The sequence below is a fragment of the Acomys minous genome (assembly GCF_964271855.1).
Source record: "Acomys minous genome assembly, chromosome: 16".
Taxonomy (NCBI): domain Eukaryota; kingdom Metazoa; phylum Chordata; class Mammalia; order Rodentia; family Muridae; genus Acomys; species Acomys minous.
In genome coordinates this window covers 62,396,987-62,419,757 of record NC_140498.1, presented here as the reverse complement: position 1 = coordinate 62,419,757, position 22,771 = coordinate 62,396,987, and the positions used below count along the sequence as shown (strand labels likewise).

General features: G+C 37.8%; 2 protein-coding genes across 2 annotated transcripts in view; one reads left to right on the top strand and one right to left on the bottom strand.

Moving 5' to 3' along the window:
* Positions 1 to 22,771, bottom strand: part of LOC311587537 (uncharacterized protein) — a 494,998-nt gene that overhangs the window by 211,497 nt on the left and 260,730 nt on the right. The gene's annotated exons all lie outside the window — the stretch shown is intronic.
* LOC311587533 (uncharacterized protein) overlaps positions 1 to 22,771 on the top strand; it is a 428,822-nt gene that overhangs the window by 248,951 nt on the left and 157,100 nt on the right. The gene's annotated exons all lie outside the window — the stretch shown is intronic.

Below are 22,771 nucleotides of genomic sequence, written 5' to 3'. Positions count from 1 at the left end.
AACACATGTTTGTAAATTATTCATAATATGTATTAATTTTTGGCAATATAAATAACCACAATTTAGTTACAGAATACTGAGGTAAATAATACATGAACAACACTTGTTCTCTTTGTTGTTCTTTAGTATAATGGGCTTTGTGTGTTATGGGAGATTCTCCTATGGAATATGGGTAGAACTGGATCTCTGGAAAGGGATTTTAAACAAGTTGAGCATTACTGGTATCAGTGTGAAGAATTCTCCAAATGATAAAAATAAATCTACCTTATGACCCAGATGTCCTATTTATTGACATGTGCTTAAGTGACTAACCATCCACTCCAGAGATACTTCTCTAGTCCTTGTGTTTGCTTATTCTACTCAACAGCTAAATGCCCTTCATTGGATAAGCTTATTTAAAACTGGCATTTGCATAAATAGATGAAATTAGAATAAATTATATTGATTTGTTAACCCAGATCCCAAAAGACAAATATTACTAATTCTCTCTACTCTAAGATATCTAGCTACAAATATTCATATGTGAATATTCAACCTGGACTAGCTGTAGAAAATAGCAGACATTGTGAGGACGCAATACAATGCCGGGGTGCAATTGATCTGTTTGGGATAGTGAATGGGACGTGCACTAAATATGAAGGTGGATGAATATAAAAGAGTGAAGTGGCTGAAACTACAGTCAATGTGTGTGAAAGAGTGTTAAGCAATCATTTTATGAATTATCTACCCATCAATACCTATACTGGTCAATTATATGGATAACACAGAAATGTAGATTAAATGGTCCACACACAATGATCACTTTAGTAAGCCAGAATAATGGCTACCTAAATATTCTCATAACCGCAGTGTGTAAGTATAGACCATAACTTACTAAATAAGCTTTCTTTGCAACAAGGATCATGGCAGAAAAACGAGCAATCACAGGCAGAACTTTGGAAAACAGTCAACTCTGATGCATCTCCAAAACAACTCCTACATCTAAAGCTCTGAGAATAACACACATTTTGGGGCAAAAGGCTTACAAAAGGTAGAGGACCAGATTTTACTCTCAAAGTGTGTATCCTAATAATATCGGATGTTACAAACCATAAGACTTACCAATATATTTGCACATACATAAAATGAAGAAGCTAACGCTATTATACATACCAAAGTGGTCCATGAAGAAGCCATAGGTTTCAAACCAAAACAAAATTCTACAGAGAGCTAGTAAATTCTGAGAGTGGGAGAAATAGTTTTTCCCAGGAAAGAGTCCAACAATCATTTAGTAGTTAAACACCAAACAATCATGCCTGAAAACACACACACAAGTACCATAATAAGACTGATCAGTTTATATTAGGGAATATACATGCACATAATATCAATTAATGAAAAAGGACCACTAATTTGAAAGAGATACAGGAGAGGGGTTTGAGGAAAGGAAATGAAAACATATAATATGATATAATCATATTATGGTATCAAAAAAAGAACTAAATATTAATTGTGTTTTTAAGATGAATTATTATTCTGCATTATAATAAATGAAATTCACTTATAAATGGATGTAACCAGACAAATTAATGCTATTTGAAGTAATCCAGGCACAAAGGGACAAACCTTGCATATTCTGTCTTCTGAAGGTTCTAATTCCAAATTTCAGTATGTATGTACTCAGAGGTGAATCCATGTCTTGCAGTAATTGCAAAAACCCGTACTGTAAAAAAGTGACCATATCCAAGTCTACATGGAGTTGTTGTCAGAGCAGTAGGAAGTAGGCAGCTGTAAGGGATTTGAAAAAGGAAATGGAAAAACCTGATGAGGTGATACTAATTAAGAACTAGAGAGTTTGCAAAATATAGCAGAAATTATATCTGAAAAATAAAAGACAATCATACTAGAATGTATCTACCTAAAATATTTCTAATACTTGTAAGTGTGAGTATAAAAATAAATTTTAGTTTAAGTGAAATTTTGCCATTTGTGATGACAATGGTCCTGCCATCTGACTGCAGCTCCAACACCAGGCATTACAAGTCCACTTTTGAGTTACTGGAAAGAGTTGTCTAACTCTTCCAACATTTTATGTTATTGATATTGACCTTTTTTCCTAACGGTGGAAGGCATATTCCCTATTGCTGATAACAACAAGCACTTCAGACACAAGCCCAGAGACATTTTAGATGAAACTGACTTGAGCACACCCACCCTGGTACATTAGCATTCATGTACCAAAAGGTGCCATTTAAGGTTCCAAAAGGAGGAAATCAAGCAACAGTTCCATCTTCATTTGATGCCTATGAACAACAACAATAATCAGCGTCACATGATAACTCTAAGAAGTAGTGGCACACGTACCTTGGCCATAACGCACCAGCAGATTTCCTAGCATCATCCCAATTATTTGTCCTTACACTCGTAGATAAGTGTGGCTTTCATCCTGCATTAGGCACCTTCACTCTGTAATCGAGAAAGAAGTAGTAGAAACACTGTAAGAGACAGAGGATCAGGGGCTTTGAATAAGAATTCATTTCCTGAATAGTATTCCATAGTGTATATGTACCACAGTTTCTTTATCCATTCTTCTAATGAGGGACATTTAGGCTGTTTCCATGATCTGGCTATTATGAATAAGGCTGCTATGAACATGGTTGAGCAAATTTTCTTGTTGTGTGCTGGAGCATCTTCTGGATATATTCCAAGGAGTGGAATAGCTGGGTCTTGAGGAAGCCCTATTCCCAGTTTTCTGAGATAGCACCAGATAGATTTCCAAAGTGGCTGTACTAGTTTGCATTCCCACCAGCAATGAAGGAGTGTTCCTCTCTCCCCACATCCTCGCCAGCATGTGGTGTCACTTGAATTTTTGATCTTAGCCATTCTGATGGGTGTAAGATGGAATCTCAGAGTTGTTTTGATTTGCATTTCCCTGATGACTAAGGAGGTTGAGCATTTCTTTAAGTGTTTCTCAGCCATTTGATATTCCTCTGTTGAGAATTCTGTTTAGTTCCAAGCCCCATTTTTCAATTTGGTATACTATTCACCTATTAAAAACAAGGAATTCCCGAAATCTGTACATAAATGGATTGAGCTAGAAATTATCATAACGAGTGTGTTAAGCCAGAAGCAGAAAGACTCAAATGGTATATACTCACATATATCTGCATATTAGCCCAAGGGGTATTGTTGGCTCTGTTTATTAACAATTAAACTTTATTAAACAACCCAACTAGCATATACAAGAAGGAAAAAAAGGTTAAAGGGAAAGAAGAGTAAACCTCTTGGAATCCGTTCGGCAGGACGGGTCTTTAGGTGTCTCTGTCCCACGAGCTGGTCCGGTCCCTTTCTCTTTCTCCGCGTTCTCCTTCTTCCTCTCTACCTCTTGTTTTTTCTCCTCACCACCTTCCCAGTCACATGTAAAGGGCGGTCTCCTCCTCCCTTCGAGGGTCAATTAGGAAAACAATAGCCACGGTGGGGTTCCCAGGTAGGCTTCCTGAATTCCAAGCCCAGGAAGGCTCCAAACAGTCTCTCACAAGGTATTCATGGGGTGCCCCAAGGGTAAAGCCCGCCAAGACTGCTTCCACCTGTGACAAAGCTTAATCTTTCCCACAGGGTATGTCCCACGAAAGCCTTCACTTACCAGGAAACTGAGACAGAGGGGAGGACATTCTATTGGGACTCTAGATGAGAGAAGCATGGGAGAATGGCAAAGTAGAAGGATCCAGAGGGTCCTAGAAACCTACAAGTAGAACATTATGATAGGCAGATTTGGGCCCAGGGGTCCCACTCAAACTAAGGCACCAGCCAAGGACAATACAGGCTGTAAAACTTTAAACCCCTACCCAGATCTAGCCAATGGTCAGAATATTCTCCACAGTAGAGTGGAGAGTGGGGTATGACTTTCTCACACACTCTGGTGCCTCACCTTTGACCATGTCCCCTGGAGGGGGAGACCTGGTGGCACTCAGAGGAAGGACAGCAGGTTACCAAGAAGAGACTTGATACCCTATGATCATATACAGGAGGAGGTAATCCCCCTCAGGAACAGTCATAGGGGAGGGGAATAAAGGGAAAATGGGAGGGAGGGAAGAATGGGAGCATACAAGGGATGGGATAACCATTGAGATGTAACAAGAATAAATTAATAAAAAAAGAAAAAAGAAAAAAAGAATGCATTTCTTATTAATATATATTTATACCCAAAGAAGATGTCTCTCTCTCTCTCTCTCTCTCTCTCTCTCTCTCTCTCTCTCTCTCTCTCTCTCTCTGTGTGTGTGTGTGTGTGTGTGTGTGTGTGTGTATGTGTGTGTGTGTGTGTGTGTGTGTAAGAGAGAGACAGACAGACAGACAGACAGACAGAGACAGAGAAAGAGACAGACAGACAGACAAACAGAAACAGAAAGAGATATATTGTAAGGAGGAAAGAAGGGGAGGGAGTAATGATAAAATCATAGTACAATTGAAAAATAGAAAAAAAGAATAAAAAGGCTAAATAAAATCACCAGTGTTTCTTTGTTTACATTTGTAGTTGATGAGATTGTTTGAAAATTAGTGAAAAAGAATGATGAAACATAGGACCTCTTTATATAAAAATATGGATTTAGATGAACACCTTAGTGTGCTCTCCCTTTTCATTGGTTTCTTCAACCATAATTCCATTTTGCTATTTTATTTATTTGACTATAATTTATTTTGAAGCTGTAATTTAATTACAACATTTATTCCTTCACTTTTCTCAATCCAAACCTTCACACATTCTTCTGCCTGCTCACATTCAGATTCCAGACTTCTTACTTTACTAATTGTTATTTTGTGTGTTATAGACACATGTATTCTGAAATATAACCTATGAATTTTGTATAATGCTAACTGTAGGTAAGTTTTCAGGGCTGAAAATCATGTTTGATTTCATAAGAAAATTAAATGTTCTAAGTGGTTACACTTAAAATAAATTTAAAGATAGGAATTAAAAGTAGCTAGTAGTAGTCACCTTTTAAATCTAAGGAAACACCAAAACATATGAATTTACAAACATCTTTAAGTAAAATGTCAGTAGTAAGGGACCCATTTCTCCAAAAATATGGAAAAGATTATTAGATAAAAAGATCATCTTGACCTTTTAATGGCTTCAAGAGGTTTCAATGCGTCAATTATAATAATTTTATTTATCATTTTTATTATTTCTTTTGTTTTCAATTATAATATAATTTAAAATAAAATATAATTTCATCATTATCCCTTCCTCCTTCTCCTCCTTCCATAAACTCTCACACACAGCTCATTCTTTTTTGAAATCATGGGTTTTTTTCATTGTAATTACCTCCACCCACAATGTACAATCACAGTCTTTTAGCAAAGCAATGAAAATCCTAACACACACAGACACTAAAGAAAATATGCCTATCTGAAAATGCGTCTTCAAAAACCACCCCATGCTCATGAATAACTTTCATTCATTTTGTAACAAAACTTCTGAGGCAGGAGTAAGTCCAGAAAATTGTACACTGAACCCCACCCTGGTATCCTCTTCTTCCTATCAAGCTCCTTAAAACCTCCAGCACTAGTACCAGAATACATGATCTCCTCTTCCCCAAAAGAAGAGCTCATGAGAGCTCCAACTGAAAGAAAAATCATGCTTCTGAAATGCCTGTCCTCTATCTTTTATTTCTAATTCACATCCATCAGTCTTGACCTAACAGATCCTACAACATGCACTGAGGAAATCAAAGACTCATAAGTTCTATTTTTAAGTCTTCTATAGACTAAACTTTAAAATATAAAAGAATCGGATAGGATTCTTCATGTATACAATCTACCAACGTTAAATCAAGACAAAGTACATATTTAAAGAGAACCACAGCAACCGAAACATATAGGAGCAGTAACTCCACAATAAGTAATGATCTCAAGAAATTCAAAACCAACAAAACAATGAATGATTTTCAAAATGGGGTACACAGAGTTAAACAGAGATTTCAAAACAAAGGAATACAGAATGGCCAAAAAGCAGTTAAAGAAATGCTTAATGTCCTTAGTCATCAGGGAAATGAAAATAAAAAGCTGTGAAATTCCATCTTGCATCTATCAGAAAGGCTAAGAAAACAACTCAAGTGACAGCATATGGTGGCAAGGTTGTGGAGAAAGAGGAATGCTCATCCATTGCTGGTGGGAGTGCAAAATAATACAATCAATTTGGAAATAAATCTGGTGCTTTTTCTGAAAATTGGGAATAGAGATATTTCAAGACCCACCTATATGACTCCTGGGTGTATACACAAAAGATGCTTCCTCATATAATAAGGACACTTGTTCAACTGTGCTCATAGTGGCTTTGTTCCTAATAGCTAGAAGCTCAAAACAAGGTTTATGTGCATGAACCAAAGTATGGACAAAGAAACTGTGGGAGTTTAACTCAATGGAATACTACTAAGATACTAAAAAACAATAACTCATGAAATTTCAAGGCCAATGGTTGGGACTAGAAACGATCAAACTGAGGGAAGTAACCCAGACCCAGGAGGACAGACATGGTATATACTCACTTGTAAATGGAGATTAGCCAGATAATAGAGAATGAACACACGATAATATGTTATACTATATAGATTTAAATAACACAAAGGTTCTTAGGGAGAATGCTTTATTCTCATTTATTAGGGCAAGCAGAATAGACACCAGAAGTTGTTGAAGAGATGGAAGAGGACAGAAGTCTACCATATATGGACCCTGAAACACTCCAACCAGCCGATGATTGAAGCAGATGATGAGGCTCACAGCCAAACTTTGAGCAGAGTCCAAGGAGTCTTATGGAAGAGTTGGGCATTAGAAGGACCCAGAGGGAACAGGAGTTCCACAAGAAAACCAGCAACCAAAGAATCTGAGCCTAGGGGGATCTTTCGAGATTGATGCACAAACCAAGGACCATACATGGATAGGACTTATGCCCCCTACACAGATGTAGCCAATAGGCAACCCAGTCTCCATCTGTGCCCTATAGTAAGGGTAGCATTTGTTATCACTGACTTGGAATATGTTGTCTGTTCCGAAGTCACTTCCCTCTGGTGATACTTGTTTTCCAGGTCACAGAGGAAGAAGATGCAGGCCACCCTGTCTCAGGACTAGGGGAGGGAAGATAGGAGAGAAGAGGTAGGGACTGTGGGACCAGGAGGAGATGAAAGAGGGAGGGAGCTAGGATTGGGATACAAGTAATAATAAAATAATTATAAAATATTACATTAAAAAGAATAATTCGATAAAGCTTATCACAGGAAGCTTATCGTTTTCTTTTATCATTTTATTATTATGTTTCCTTTTAGTATATACATTTATACTATTACACATAAAAAAAAAACTACATACAACAGAAAGAACCATGAAACAACTAGGAATCATATACATGTTACATTCATAGTGACTTGGCTATCTCTATACTGCAAACTTGAAGTAAACATATTTCCTATCTTGTTGAGTTTAAATTCTGGATGAGAATCAATATCTGTCATATCCTATCTCTACTAATTTAAAACATCTATCTAGATCTAAAAACATAGTAATCACTAACCAACTAAGTTAATTGTAAAATTAAACAATCTGGTCTTCAATCCCATCAGAGACTTGAAAAGGAACAAAACTTAATTACCTTAATGAACCGAAAGTTCAGGTTAGCAGCTTCCAAAATGCAAAAATGACAGACTATTTACTACATGATCAGTCACCCAAAACTCTTTATAATGTTCGAGCATCCTCTCCAGCTTATCATATTTGAAGAAGATAACTATTCAAGGCTTCAAGCAAATTTTGAGGTGTTTATATTCTCCCAGCACCAAGGAAATTTTTACTTCCATTAATTATGGATTTACAATTATTATTTTTCACCTCCCTATTTAGTTTGTGGAAATCATAAACCCTGTCTGGTGAATATTTCCCTAAATATTAAATAAATTTTAAAAATTATTTAATTAATTTATTCAGATTACATCCCGATTGTTATCCCTTCACTTGTATCCTCCTATTCCTCCCTCCCTCCCTCTTTCACCCTATTCCCATCCCCTAGATCTGTGACAGAAGGCAACCTCCTCCCCCTGTGTTAAAATACAGACAGTGCTCATGAGTCTAGGACATATATTATATATTAGTGGTAGTAAGTGCATCTGTTTAGGTTTTAAACCAACAAGATATATTCTCAGGACTAATCCACACAGATAAGCTTTGATGATCACCTTGAAATATGGTATCATCAAGAAATTTGTTAAACAAGTCAATTGAACTTTTACTTCAGCCAAATAAGTAAATAAATAAATACAGATAAATAAATAAATAAATAAATGAAGCAAAAATTCTGAATGTATAGTGTTCTATGTTATTTTGAATATAATGAAAACCAATATTTGACATAAACATTGGTACAGTTTCTTGAATGTGGCTTTCGAGAGATGTGATATTGGGTAAGTCAGTACGTTCATTGTATAGATAACTGAGTGCATAAGCAGCAGTTCTTTATAATGAGAGTTGTTAATTAGGAAATACAACGTTGAATCTCAGAATTTGAAGTATTAATCCATTATATTAAGTTAGATAAGTAATTAAACCATGCTTGGGGGATGGCTCAGCAGTTAGTAGCATTTGCTGCTCCTGGAAAGGACCACAGTTAGTTTGTTAGCACACACATGGTAGTTCACAACTGTATTCAACTCCTGCTCCAAGGAACCTGGAAAAGCCTTCTGCCCTCTGTAGGTATCAGTAATATGCTGTGTGATACATACATGTAGGCAATACAAAAAAATTAAATAGCACAAACCTAGCAGCAGTGATGGCTTAGTTCTCAGAAGTACATTTTTCTCTTGAGAAGACCCTGGTTCAGGTCCTGGATTTAGAACAAACATAGAGTTGCCTGTAACTCCATGTCAAAGAATACAGTACACTCTTCTGGGCTTTACAGGCAACACACACATGCGTAGTATACATACATACAGGCAGGGAGATTACTCATACACTAAACCAAAATAAATTCATCCAGAATATAAAGTAATCTTTTTAAAATTGTGTGGAGAGCAAGGAATGACTCTGACACGAACTCTGGTACCCACTTTTTGAGCACTTCCACTTGGTAGGGAGGCCTGGTGGCACTCAGAGGAAGGGGAGGCAGGCTATCCTGATGAGAATTGACAGGCTGTGATCATATGGTGGGGGAGGAGGTCCCAGTCTGTCACAGGTATAGGGGAAGGTAATAGAGTGAAAGAGGGAGGGAGGGAGAATGGGAAGGTACAAGTGGGGGGATAACAATCAGGATGTAAACTGAGTAAATTATTTAAATAAAAATATAAATATGTCAAACAAAATATTTAGTAAAAGCACAAAAGATTTGAATTTAATTTTGTATGACATAGTGTCCATATCACAGTTGAAAGGCAAATATTCTGGCCCAAAACAAATGAAGGAAAAATTAAGACAGTCAGTGTGTCTCTTTCCAGTTTCCTGAAGTATAATTGATGGATAAATTTTAAACATATTCAATATACAACATTCATGAACTTGGAACAGTATATAAAGTTCTACAATTATTATCACATCAAGATTTCTCTATATCTACATATATTCCTATCTACCTATCTGTCCATTGTGTGGCATAAAAAGGTTCATATCTTAACACATATTATCCCACAGGCATAGAGTAGTTTACATTTTTACTCAACTATTATTCTAAGACCATCCACATTTTCTAATTGGGGACTTCTTTGTGGTGCTGGGGAAGGACGAAGAGCCTTGCTCCCACTGAGCACGTGGTCCACACCACACTGTGTTCCACCCTTTATTCAACACTTCTACTACTAGTGTGTTCACTAACTCTTGCATTACCTTCAATTTCTGGTGTAATACAATGTTGACATTTTGTATAAGATATTAATATGTCTAATCGTGGTATTGTTCTTTGGTGCTATATCACCATAGTGCTTCCCAGAATTCTGTTCTAAGATTGGCAGGACGCAACACCACATTCCTTTATCATTTCTCTACAGCATTCTTTGTTAATCAGCATAGGCCTCTGTGTAGGGCAGAGATAACTCCAACCATTCTAATTCTGTATCTTTTCCTTTAGGGTCATACCATATGCAGAGCCCAATCTTTTTTTTTTAATTTTTTTTATTAATTTATTCTTGTTACATCTCAATGGTTATCCCATCAGTTGTTTCCTCCCATTCCTCCCTCCCTCCCATTTTCCCCTTATTCCCCTCCCCTATGACTGTTCCTGAGGGAGATTACCTCCCCCTGTATATGCTCATAGGGTATCAAGTCTCTTCTTGGGAACCTGCTGTCCTTCCTCTGAGTGCCACCAGGTGTCCCCATCCAGGGGACATGGCCAAATGTGAGGCACCAAAGTATGTGAGAAAGTCATATCCCACTCTCCACTCTGCTGTGGAGGATGTTCTGTCCATTGGCTAGATCTGGGTAAGGGTTTAAAGTTTATTGCCTGTATTGTCCTTGGCTGGTGACTTAGTTTTAGCAGGACCCCTGAGTCCAAATCTGCCTACCATAATGTTCTACTTGTAGGTTTCTAGGACCCTCTGGATCCTTCTACTTTGCTATTCTCCCATGCTTCTCTCAGCCAGAGTCCCAATAGGATGTCCTCCCCACTGTCCCAGTTTCCAGGTACTTGAAGGCTTTCATGGGACATGCCCCTTGGGCTAATATGCAGATATAAGTGAGTCTATACCATTTGAGTCTTTCTGCTTCTAGCTTAACTCACTCATTATGATCATTTCTAGCTCAATCCATTTATCCACAGATTTCGGGAATTCCTTGTTTTTAATAGCTGAGTAGTATTCCATAGTGTATATGTACCACAGTTTCTTTATCCATTCTTCTACTGAGGGACACTTAGGCTGTTTCCATGATCTGGCTATTATGAATAAGGCTGCTATGAACATGGTTGAGCAAATTTTCTTGTTGTGTGCTAAAGCATCTTCTGGGTATATTCCAAGGAGTGGAATAGCTGGGTCTTGAGGAAGCCCTATTCCCAGTTTTCTGAGATAGCACCAGATAGATTTCCAAAGTGGCTGTACTAGTTTGCATTCCCACCAGCAATGAAGGAGTGTTCCTCTCTCCCCACATCCTCGCCAGCATGTGGTGTCACTTGAATTTTTTATCTTAGCCATTCTGATGGGTGTAAGATGGAATCTCAGAGTTGTTTTGATTTGCATTTCCCTGATGACTAAGGAGGTTGAGCATTTCTTTAAGTGTTTCTCAGCCATTTGATATTCCTCCGTTGAGAATTCTGTGTTTAGTTCCAAGCCCCATTTCTCAATTGGGTTATTTGGTTTGGTTGTGTTTAATTTTTTTGAGTTCTTTATATATTGTGGATATTAGACCTTTGCCAGATGTAGGGTTGATGAAGATCTTTCCCAGTCTGTAGGCTGTCGCTTTGTTCTTTTGACAGTGTCTCCTGCCTTACAGAAGCTTCTCAGCCTCATGAGGTCCCATTTAATAATTGTTGACATTATGGCCTGGGTTGTTGGTGTTCTGTTCAGGAAGTTGTCTCCTGTGCCAACATGTTCCCCACTTTTTCTTCTAAGTGACTTAGTGTCTCTGGTTTTATGTTGAGGTCTTTAATCCACTTGGATTTGAATTTTTTGCAAGGTGACAAATATGGGTCCAATTGCATTTTTTTACACATAGATATCTAGTTAGACCAGCACCATTTGTTGAAGATGCTATCCTTTTTCCACGGAATGGATTTGGCTTCTTTGTTAAAAATCAAGTGACCATATGTGTGTGGGCAGAACCCAATCTTATATGCTATGTAATCACCTGTCAGACAGTAGAAAGAGGCTTTTAATCTGAACTAATGCCAAGCCTTCCAGCCCTCTTTATCCTCTTTACCTTTTTAATTTTAATTTGTTTTTACTTTCCTGCCCCTAATTAAGTACAGGGGCATATTTTCCAAGATTATTTAGGAGCTGTAGTCTCATAAAGATATTTCAGTCATCTTTATGTGCCACAGGGCACAAGGAAGACCATCAAGTAGGGCCTGATAAATGATATTTTACCTAAAATCAGAAGGGATAGTATACTCAGGATTTTCATGGGGAAACATGGAAGCAATACTCCTGAAGAAGGCATAATTGAAACATAAAATAGTTCCCACATGTCCAATGTTCCCAAACTGTACACATGTTAAAAACTCCCTAAGCATAAAATAAATGCAGATCAAGACAAAATCTGAAAGAAGGCATGAAGGATATTGTAGCATGCAACTCATATTTGTTGGATCTTTGCCAAAAAGCTGTGCTGTCTTTAGGACTTTTGCTGTCCCCATTAGATTGTTGTGGCAGGGAAGCAATGGAGAGTAGAATATCTGGGTGTATGTGATTTGGGTGAGGAAAGGGGAACAAAAGGTACTATGTATATGAATATGGGAGATAAATTCATGAGAAAGAAATCTGTCTAATAATACTAACTATACCTAAAAGAACCATAAGCAATTATACTATGAATGATCTATCCTCAAAATACCTATATTAAATTTTCTTCAGGAATATAGAGATATAGTTAAATAAAACACATACCACCATCACATTAATAAGCCAGATTAATATCTACTTAAGTATTTAAATCATATCTATTGAAAAATATCATTCACCATTCAATATAGAAGTGTTCCTTTCTGACAATGAACATAATGGAAAACCAAAACCAATCACAAGGCAGAATTCTGGAGTACCTAGCATTTGATACATCTACAAAACAATTCCCACATCTAAGATGTAGATAATATGTATATCAAGGCATAAAAAGATTGTAAAAGGCAGAAAATCAGAGTTTGCTCTGGAACTCTGTCTCCTAATAATGTCAGAAGTTGTACACAAATGTCTTACCAATATGAGTGTATAGACATGAAACGAGCAAGTAAAATACTAATGGACATGATAACGTGGGCCAGGAACAAACCAGAAATCTCAAGCCTACAGAAAAATCTACAGGTGTATGTAAAGGCTGAAAATAGGCTAAAAAGTCTTGCCCAGGGAAGAGAACATCTTTGAATCTTTCAACACAAAATTATCATCCCAGAAAACATACAGAGAAGCAACATTATAAAGACGGAGACAGGTATATGTAGGAGTATATATGAGTACAAATATACATGAAGGAAAATTAAAAGTATACCATGGACTTGAATGAGAGACAGGGAAGGTGTTTGAAAATCTTTCAGAGGTAAGAAAGGAAAGGGAAAAATGATGCAATTATATAAAAATTTCCGCAAAATGATAGATCAGATATGGGGAGTGTGAGGAGGGTGTGAGAGGACTGGGAGAGCAAAGGGAAAATGAAGGTAGTGGTATCTAGGGAGCATCTGGGTACCTGTGACAGGAGAGGCTACAGGGAGGATATGGGGACTGTCTCTGAGTAGCAGAGACTGAGTTGACCATACTCTAGACAAGCATGTGTTCTAGTGGTTATAGGGGAACACGAATCCATCTACAAATGTGTCAACACAAAATTTACCCTGAATATGAGATGGACAGAGAAAAAGATAGAGCCTGCAGGAAGTTCCAATGAATGAGTGGTCCAGACTGGGAGTGGGAGAGAGACCCATGGGAGAACACCAACCCCTGATACATTAACAGTACTCATGCTTGCAGACAGGACCATAGCATAACTGTCCTCACATGCCCTCATCCATATGCTTATTGAATAAGATGCTGAAACTGAAGACCAAGCATTTGGACCTAAAACACACCTTGTTTGATGAGCAGAATAGAGGTGACTATTCAAAAACCCAAGGGCTGATCTGAGACCCAAAAATCATCAATGCTGGTTACCCACAGGTAAGAAGGATCCAAATTTTGTGGAGCAACGTTGTGTCCAGCTTCAGGCCACTGGACAAACTGCAAAGAGCCTGGTTCCCACAGAAATGGGCACACCGCCTCCAAAGGCTAGGGCCACACACCAGCTGGTACTCTTTAGTGGACAAAACAAAGTGGGGATAGCCAAACCAACCATGTGGGTTGTATTACTCAGCGGATCCACAGTCAGGATCACAAGGGAACTGATTTTAAGTCACTCAGAAAAGCCACAAAGAAAGTTCCTGGGTTACCTAACAGCCACATTATTCATGCAGGACCCAAAACATCTGGTTGGAGGGCTGCTCTTGAACACTCTAGTGCTCACACTTGCTTGAATCTGTAAAACCACCAGTGACAGTGGGTTCTACCATCGAACAGACCCCACAGCCAGGATCACAAGTGTATTTGATCTCAGGTTTCCCAGAAAAACCACAGAGAGTTCTGAGGTCCAAGCAGGCACTGGGCATACAATCCAACCAGAGGTAGAGCTCTGGTAAGAACCCAAACAACAACCCCCAAGACCATTTGGTATACCAGAAGCTGAATCTAGCAGTCACACTACCACAACAAGCCATGGAAATACTATGTCAGCTGACACACTAGAAAAATATTTCAAATCTGAAGTTATGAAAATGATAGAGGCCTTAAAGGAGGAAAATAAATACCTCAAATTAGAACTGGAATACACAAAGAAAGAAATGAACAAATCATATGAAGGAACTACAATCAAACAGGAGAAAGAAATTAAAAAAATGTTTCATGACCTAAAACAGGAGATCAAAGCTATGAAGAAAATACAATCTGAGATAATCTTTGAAAATCAAGAGAGAGGACAAGATCTACAGACATAAGTATAGCCAACAGAATACAAGAGATGGAACAAAGAATATCAGAAATAGAAGATATGGATGAACAAATGGATACACCCATCAAAGAAATTGCTAAATCTAAAAAAGCTCTTGACACAGAACATCCAAGAACTCTGGGACATTATGAAAAGACCAAACCTAAGAAGCTTAGGGATAGAAGGAGAAAAAGGCTCTCAACTGTAAAGCCCAGAAAATATTTTCAACAAAATCATGGAAGAAAACTTCCCTAACTTAAAGAAAGATGTGTCCACAAATATGCAAGAAGCCTAAAGAATTCCAAATAGATTGGACCAGGAAGGAAAATCCTCCTGCCACATAAGAATCAAAACACTAAACATACAGAACAAGGAGAAAATATTACAAAACTGAAAGAGAACAGGCCAAGTCACACATAAAGACAAAACTATCAGAATTCCACCTGACTTCTCAGCAGAGACTATGAAATCCAGAAGAGCCTGGACAGAAGTCATGCAGACACTAAGAAAACACAGATGCCAACTCAGTCTACTATACTCAGCAAAGTCCTCAATCACCATAGATGGAGAAAAGAAGATAGTCCATGACAAAACCAAGTTCAACCAGTACCTAACCAGCTCTACAGAAAATACTAGTAGGAAAACTTTAATCCAAGGATGGAAATTTTACTCAGGGAAAGAAAGGAAATGAATAACCTCACACTCACTAAAACAAAAGAAAGGAAGGTACACACACACACACACACACACACACACACACACACACACACACACACACACAACCACTTCCAACATCAAAATAATAGGAACCATCAACCACTGGTCATTAATATCACTCAATACCAATGGCCTTGACTACCCAGTGAAGAGACAAAGGCTAACAGAATAGATGAAAAAAACAGGACCATCAATTTGATGCATATAAGAAACATATCTCAGTAATAAAGATAAACTATGGGTTTATAAACACTGGGTTCCCTCTCCTGCAACAATTCCCACCAGTTACCATGCCAATCACCTCTGCCAGAGGGTTTCCAGCTGCAAACCTCAGCTGCCATCGCCATCGCTGCCGTTCTGGTCTGAGAAAATCCACGCTCCTCCCGTGTTCATGGGGTATAGAGATTTTCTGTATTTTTGTCCTTTTGAACTGTGGAGTACTCCTGAAGTAGTGTGGTGGGGACCTTGGTGCTCCTGGTTCAGAATTCCATGCAATTCCCTGAATCATTTACTGGAGCTTCTAATCACAGTCCGCTTTGCTCACCGCCATCTTGGATCCCCCTATTTTCTAGATTTAAAAAAATGAATATAGAAGAATTCCGAGGGATGATGCCCTCTTTTATGTGTTGAGCCTCCATCTGCTGTTGGACCGACTGTTCTAGTGCCTGTAACTTTTCTATATTTAAGGACAGCGTACCTACCCAAACAGACTCGCCAGTTAACCATTCTATTGGTAGTGCCATTGGAATTATATCAGCAGTGGCCCTCCTTATTAAGTTGGAGAGCCAACTTTTGCTGTCCCTGCTTATGAACACTCTATAACTCTTTGATAGCATTTTAAAATATTTTCATCAGAAACACCTCTTTTACACCTTGTCTGTGGAATGTGTGGAATGATAATCTGCACTTCCCATTGCTGCAATAGATCTCTTTCCTATAACCTCATGGCTATATCTGACACCTATGGCTTTAATTTTCCTACCTGACCTTCTGGCATTTTGTATTTAATCCATTTTAGACTTTGATTTACCTGAGAAAACGTACCAATTCCTAGGATGTGTGTAGATATCTTTTGAAGTGGCCAAGGTGGACTGCAGAAATATTATGACATTATCATTACACCGGCTCCTGCATCCACTGTGCCTTCAACGTCAGTTCCATCTATTTGTAATTTCAACCGTGGTCTCTTATCAACATTAACTCTTTGCCAATCTATCTGCTTTCTGGTATCTTAAGAATTGCTTGTTCTATCCATGGATGCTTCTATATCTCTGTTAAGTGGCTTACTTAACTTTTGAGGAACACTTCTTATCTCATTGGGCTTGAAGCTTCTTAGTTGGTCTCTAAAATGATTCTCCTTGGTTGAGAGGAAACATATGGCCTGTGTTGTGTTTTGCTGGGGCCCAAGCATGTTCCCTTAGTCACTTTTCTGACAGTAAGGAATTGCCTCGAATATCTCTAGATGATTCATGTTCATAAGCCCTGTGTCTGCTCCTTTCTCATCTTCTACTTACCTCAGGAAATTTTCTCTCTGGATTATCATTAGAAAAAAATTCATCTTTAGGAACTGTTTGTCAACAGTCCTTTAGGAAATGGCCTGATCTTTCACAGCCACAGCAATAAACATTTTGAGCACACATATCTTTTGTAATTGTCTGCCAGCTACAACTGAATTCTGAGCATTAAATTTAATATCCACAGTAGTTTTAATCAAAATATAAGTAGGTGCAGACCTGGCCATTAAAGACCTAATAACCCTTTTGCATTCAGCATTAGCACTGCCAAAAGCTAAATATTAAATTAAAAGTTCTCTGGATTCTGGTAAGTGAAGACTTTCATGGGACTAGTGTCCAGATATAAGAGAGTATATACCATTTGAGTCTTTCTGCTTCTGGGTTAACTCACTCATTATGATCACTTCTAGTTCAATCCATTTGTCCACAAATGTCCCCAATTCATTGCTTTTAATAGCTGAGTAGTATTCCATAGTGTAAATGTACTACAGTTTCTTTATCTATTCTTCTACTGAGGTATACTTAGGCAGATCTGGGCCCAGGGGTCCTGCTCAAACTATGGCATCAGCCAAGGACAATAAGTGCAATAAACTTTGAACCCCTACCCAGATTTAGCCAATGGACAGGGCATTCTCCACAGTTGAATGGAGAGTGGGGTCTGACATTCACATGAACTCTGGAGCCCCATATTTGACCATGACCCCTGGATGGGGAGGCCTGGTGGCACTCACAGGAAGGATAGCAGGCTACCAAGAAGAGACTTGATACCCTATGAGGATATACAGGGGGAGGAGGTCCTCCTCAATCACAGTCATAGGGGAGGGGAGAAAGGGGAAAATGGGAGGGAGGGAGGGAGGGATGGGAGGATACAAGGTATGTGATAACAATTGAGATGTAATATGAATAAATTAATAAAATATATTGATAAAAGAGAAAAATTCTCTAGATTTGGGATCTGATGTTGCTCTACTAAAAACACAAGTTAATCTTTGTAAAAAGTCAGTGAAAGATTTTTTGGAACCCTGGCTTAACTTTCTAAATGATTCAAAAAGATTCCCCTGTTGTTCATTCTTGGCCTAAGCATTTAAAGTTACTCTACAACTGGTATAGAATTTTGTATATAGATGCAAAATACGTATAATTCTAGATATAGTGTTATAGAATTGAAATGTAAGTTTATTCTTCACTATATATATATATATATATATATAGATATATATATATATATATTCATATGAGGTAATGTACTCATATAACTCAATTACAGTACAAGAAGGTTTACCTTTTGAAAGTGCTATTGCAGGATGTTTAGGATAAATAAGTTATACAAGTTAACTTTTAGCCAATCAAGTCGCGGTCATGTCAATCACTAGTCTACTTTTATCACAAGAATATACATCTTACGTGCAGCAGATATATGATTCTATAGAAAGAAAAGGTCTTCAAAAACCTCAGAGAGACATGCAGAATATGGCATTTAAAAATGTTTTTTATTATTTTAAAGATTCACTGACAATGAGACAAGCTAACTCCTGACAACACCTAGCTTACCTCAAAGAGGGTGATGGGCATCAAAGAACATCCTTATGGAGATGGCTTCAAATGTGGCAAACTAGCCACTGTGCAAAATGTACTGTTTCTACCACAGACAGAATTCTGCTTAAAAATGGGCAAGCTTGGATGCAGGCAGAGTCAATGGCCAAACTCTGCTAAGACAGGGTAAGCAAGTCCTCAACAGTCACTGCATCACAAAAATGTCTGTCAGATATATCGGGCTGGAAGGCTGAAAAAGATGCTCCAATATAATAGAGAGTTTTGGTTGACTATTTAGGTAGAAAACTGTCTCTGTCATCTTCTCATTTGGAAACCTATGAATCTGCACTCATGGCATACTCTGGTAGTCAAGTTTATTCCTTCTCTAGTCTTGTGATGGAGTTGAAGACCACGTAGCTTAGTTTTGCAATGAAGCTTAATTGTTTAGGAATTAAGATGTTTTTAGGTCTACATAGATATTTAAAGTAGATAATGACAAGAGGTGATGGAAACTGATTTACATTCAGAATTTTTGACACACGGAGATAGGAAAGTTGTTTTCTTCAAGGCTGTCAAATACAAATAACGAAAACACTTAGAATGTAACATTTATATAATTTCTGATTATGTCATGATTACTCTTGCTATAGGTATTTTATTTTATATATGTGGAATAATATAAGTGTATACGTAAAAAATAAAATAATATAAAAAGTTACTGTACAACATTATTCTAAGATGTCATCATCAAACATAGTCTGTGCTCTTAATTGAGCATAATGACCTTCACCTAGTAACTGATCCTCAACATCATTAATGCCTCTGGTTCTATTTCATTGCACCGTAACAAAAACCTCATCTTTTCCCTATATTAGTAATTGTAGTGGAGGGTCAGGTTCTATAACGGCTAACATCAAATCTCTAATCTTTTGTAATTGTATGAATTTGCATGGTCCAGTTATTAAGTATCTGATTTAGATAGAGTGAGTACAATCCATAAGACATTACTGCTTCTTTAAATCTCTTTTAAGTCTAGCACCTATATTGGCTGCCACCCAAATCCTTCAAACCCATGTGGATTTCACTCATCTGGAGCTAATTCTTTTATTGTATCTGGAAAAAAAAATCATTGTTGTTTGCTAACCAGCCGGAATTACATTTTGCAGTCTTGTCACAAGGTGGCGCTGTAGGTTTTAGATCAGATTCATCTGAAGCTTATTTTGATTCAAATAATAGTCTACATTTTGTTCCATTGCTTGGAAGTTAGCATGGATTTTTATTTTCAGTCCTTTCCTTATCTAAGTCTGGGTTATTTTGATTTCTCTTAAAGAGGAAATATATAATTGCAATCATTACCCAAAATATAATTACATTTATGCTGATGATTGAAACAAAATATATGGGGTCCAAATGCCCTCTGCCATTGTATTTTCCATTTTTCTTTTCTTTTTAACACAAAAACATTTTTTTCTTTAATATGTGACTCTTTCTATTGGAGTCTCCATTTTGTTATTTGAACTAAATATTTGTTTTTCTTTTAGTGTTTTCAAACTAATACATTACCCATCCAGAAGTTTGGAACTTCATCTTTTCAGTTACCTGGCCTCCATGAAAATGTTTCTTTCACTGCTTAGCATAGCAAATGGTGATTAGCGATAGTAGCCAGTTCTGCCTCCTTGAGTCTATCCAGGAGGCTGCCCTACTGGTTCTGTTTTCTGCCAGTCCTGGCTGCAGCCACTGTTTGCTGGCCCATTGCAGAGCATTTCCACCCAACAGACTGCTGATGCCAGTCCGCATCCGCCTCAACCTTCCCCAGCTCTGAGAAGGTGTTTAGCCCACATGGCAGTAGGCATTCCTTAGGCTGGCACATATTCCCACAAAACACAACAGCTTGTGCTCCTTTCCACTGCATCTGGCCTAGACTCACATGGGCTGCCACACTGGGCCAGCCCACTGCTGTGGACCTCTGCTCACTCTGTGTGACAGTGGTTTGTCTTCCTGAGAAGCATGGTCAGAAGGACCTCAGCCATTCCCAGGTTTCTGCCACCTGCCTGGTGCAGAAGGGGCCAACCCTTGGTGCTATGCTTGGGAGATAAAGTAGCTGTTATGTACTGAGGCGTAGTTCTGCTCTCTGTCTCTCTCTGTCTCTCTGTCTCTCTGTCTGTCTCTCTCTGTCTCTCTCTCTCTCTCTCTCTCTCTCTCTCATTTTTCATAATTCTTTTTAAAAGTTTATTTCTAAGGCTGTTTAATTCTACATCCATTTAACAAGACATCATCAATCAATATCCAGAGCCATGTTATAGGTGAATCCATCACAGTTCATTTGTGGCATATATACTTATATTGTTACACATAAATAAAATAAACTGCATACAGCAAGAAGAACCACAAAACAATCAGGAATTATAGAGATGTTACATTCATGGTATTTTGGCTAATTTTATTTTGCAGAAAACATCTTTCCTATCTTGGTGAGTTTAAAATTCTGAATGTAAATCAATATCTATCATATCTCATCTCTATCAACTTAAAACATCTATCTATCTAGACCTAAAAACACTGTAGCCCCTAAACAACTAAACTTAAATTAAAAGGCTAACCTAGCTGGTCTTCAACCTCATCAGAGACTTGAGAAGGAATAAAACTTTATTACCTGAGTAAATGAGAAGATAAGATTAGCAGCTCCCAAAATGAAAAAATTGGGCTGAAGAGAAAGAGGGGGATATAGAAATATATAGCAATGACAGGATAAAAAGTCGGTTACTGAATTTACGCAGCAACCCAAGGACTTAATTATTGCTCACAAATAAGGTTATTTTTAATGTATTGGTATAGAATTTTGTATATCGATGCAAAATAAGTTTAATGTTGATACATTGGTTTAGAATTCAAATTTAAGATTGTTCTTTACATAATATATATACATATATATATATATATATATTCTACTCCAATATGATATTGGATATAGAATCCATTCAACTCAATTATAATACAAAGTTTACTTCAAATACCTGGAAAGTGCTATTGTAGGCTGTTTAGGATAATTAAGTAATACAAACTAATTGTTAGTTGAACAAATCATGGTTATGTCAATTCTAGTCTATTTTTTATCACAAGACTATTCATCCTAGGGGTAACAGATTGATATGATCCTATAAATAGATAAGGAAAAACAGTTAGATAAGGTCTTAAAAAGCCTCAGTGACCTGCAGATTATGTCATTTAAAGATGCTTTTAATATTTTAAAGACTATTTGACAATAAGAGAGAGTAACTCCTGGCAACACGCAGCCTACCTCAAAGATGATGAACACCAAAGAATCTCCTTTATGGAGAGGTCTTCAAATTCTGCAAACAAGCGACTGGACAAAATGCCCTTGTTTCTGCCACAGTAGAATTCTGCCTAAAAATGGGCAAGACTGGATGCAGGCTGAGTTGACAGCCAAACTCTGCCAAGACAGGGTAAAGAAGTCCTCAAAGGATCCTGCCTGACAAATATGTCTGTTAGTTATACTGGGCCAGATGGTTGAAGATGATACTCCAACATTATAGAGAGTTTCAGGTGACTGTTCAGGCAGCCCTGCTCTCTCTTAAAGGGACCAGGCCTCCCTCAAATAGCCAATATTTGCCACAGAGCACCATGCATCTCTAGAAAAATGTTTTCCATGCCTTCTGCCCAAGACTTTTTTCTGATGCCTGAATCTGCCCACTGTTGTTGCATATAAGGTAGAACTGGAGTACTGACCAGATCAACTATCCCCCAGGTCTAGATCCAGGGCACTGAGTTGACCCACCCTAAAATCTATGTTGTCTGTGAATGGTTGGAATGAGTGAAGGGGCCAGTCCAGCTTATCCAATGCTGCAGGATCTCCATATCACAGAGAAACAACAAGATAGCTGTGAGGAATACCAGTGAGGACTTAACATTGATGGTGTCACAGAATCCAGAGTCCTTGAACCGAACCAAAGGCTCATTGTAATGAATATTGACAAGTGAAGATATGTGAACAGATGGATGTACTGTAGAACACACTGACATACTATTTTCATGATGAGATGTTTTCTATGTCTTCGTGTGTGTGTGTGTGTGTGTGTGTGTTTTATTTTGGGGTGACTGCAAGAGCAATGGGTTGAAATGAAGGGATGGGGGATATGTGGATCTGGGGTGCATGATTTGAAACTCACAGAGACTCACTAAAAAATTTTGAGGTACAGAAAGTTCACATATTAATGTTAAACATCTGGAGATAAGATTTATATCTTAGCAAAAATAGTAGGCAGTGAAATGAAACTAATAATCTGTTCTGTTTTGCTGACTTTTCTCTATCACAGAGTCGG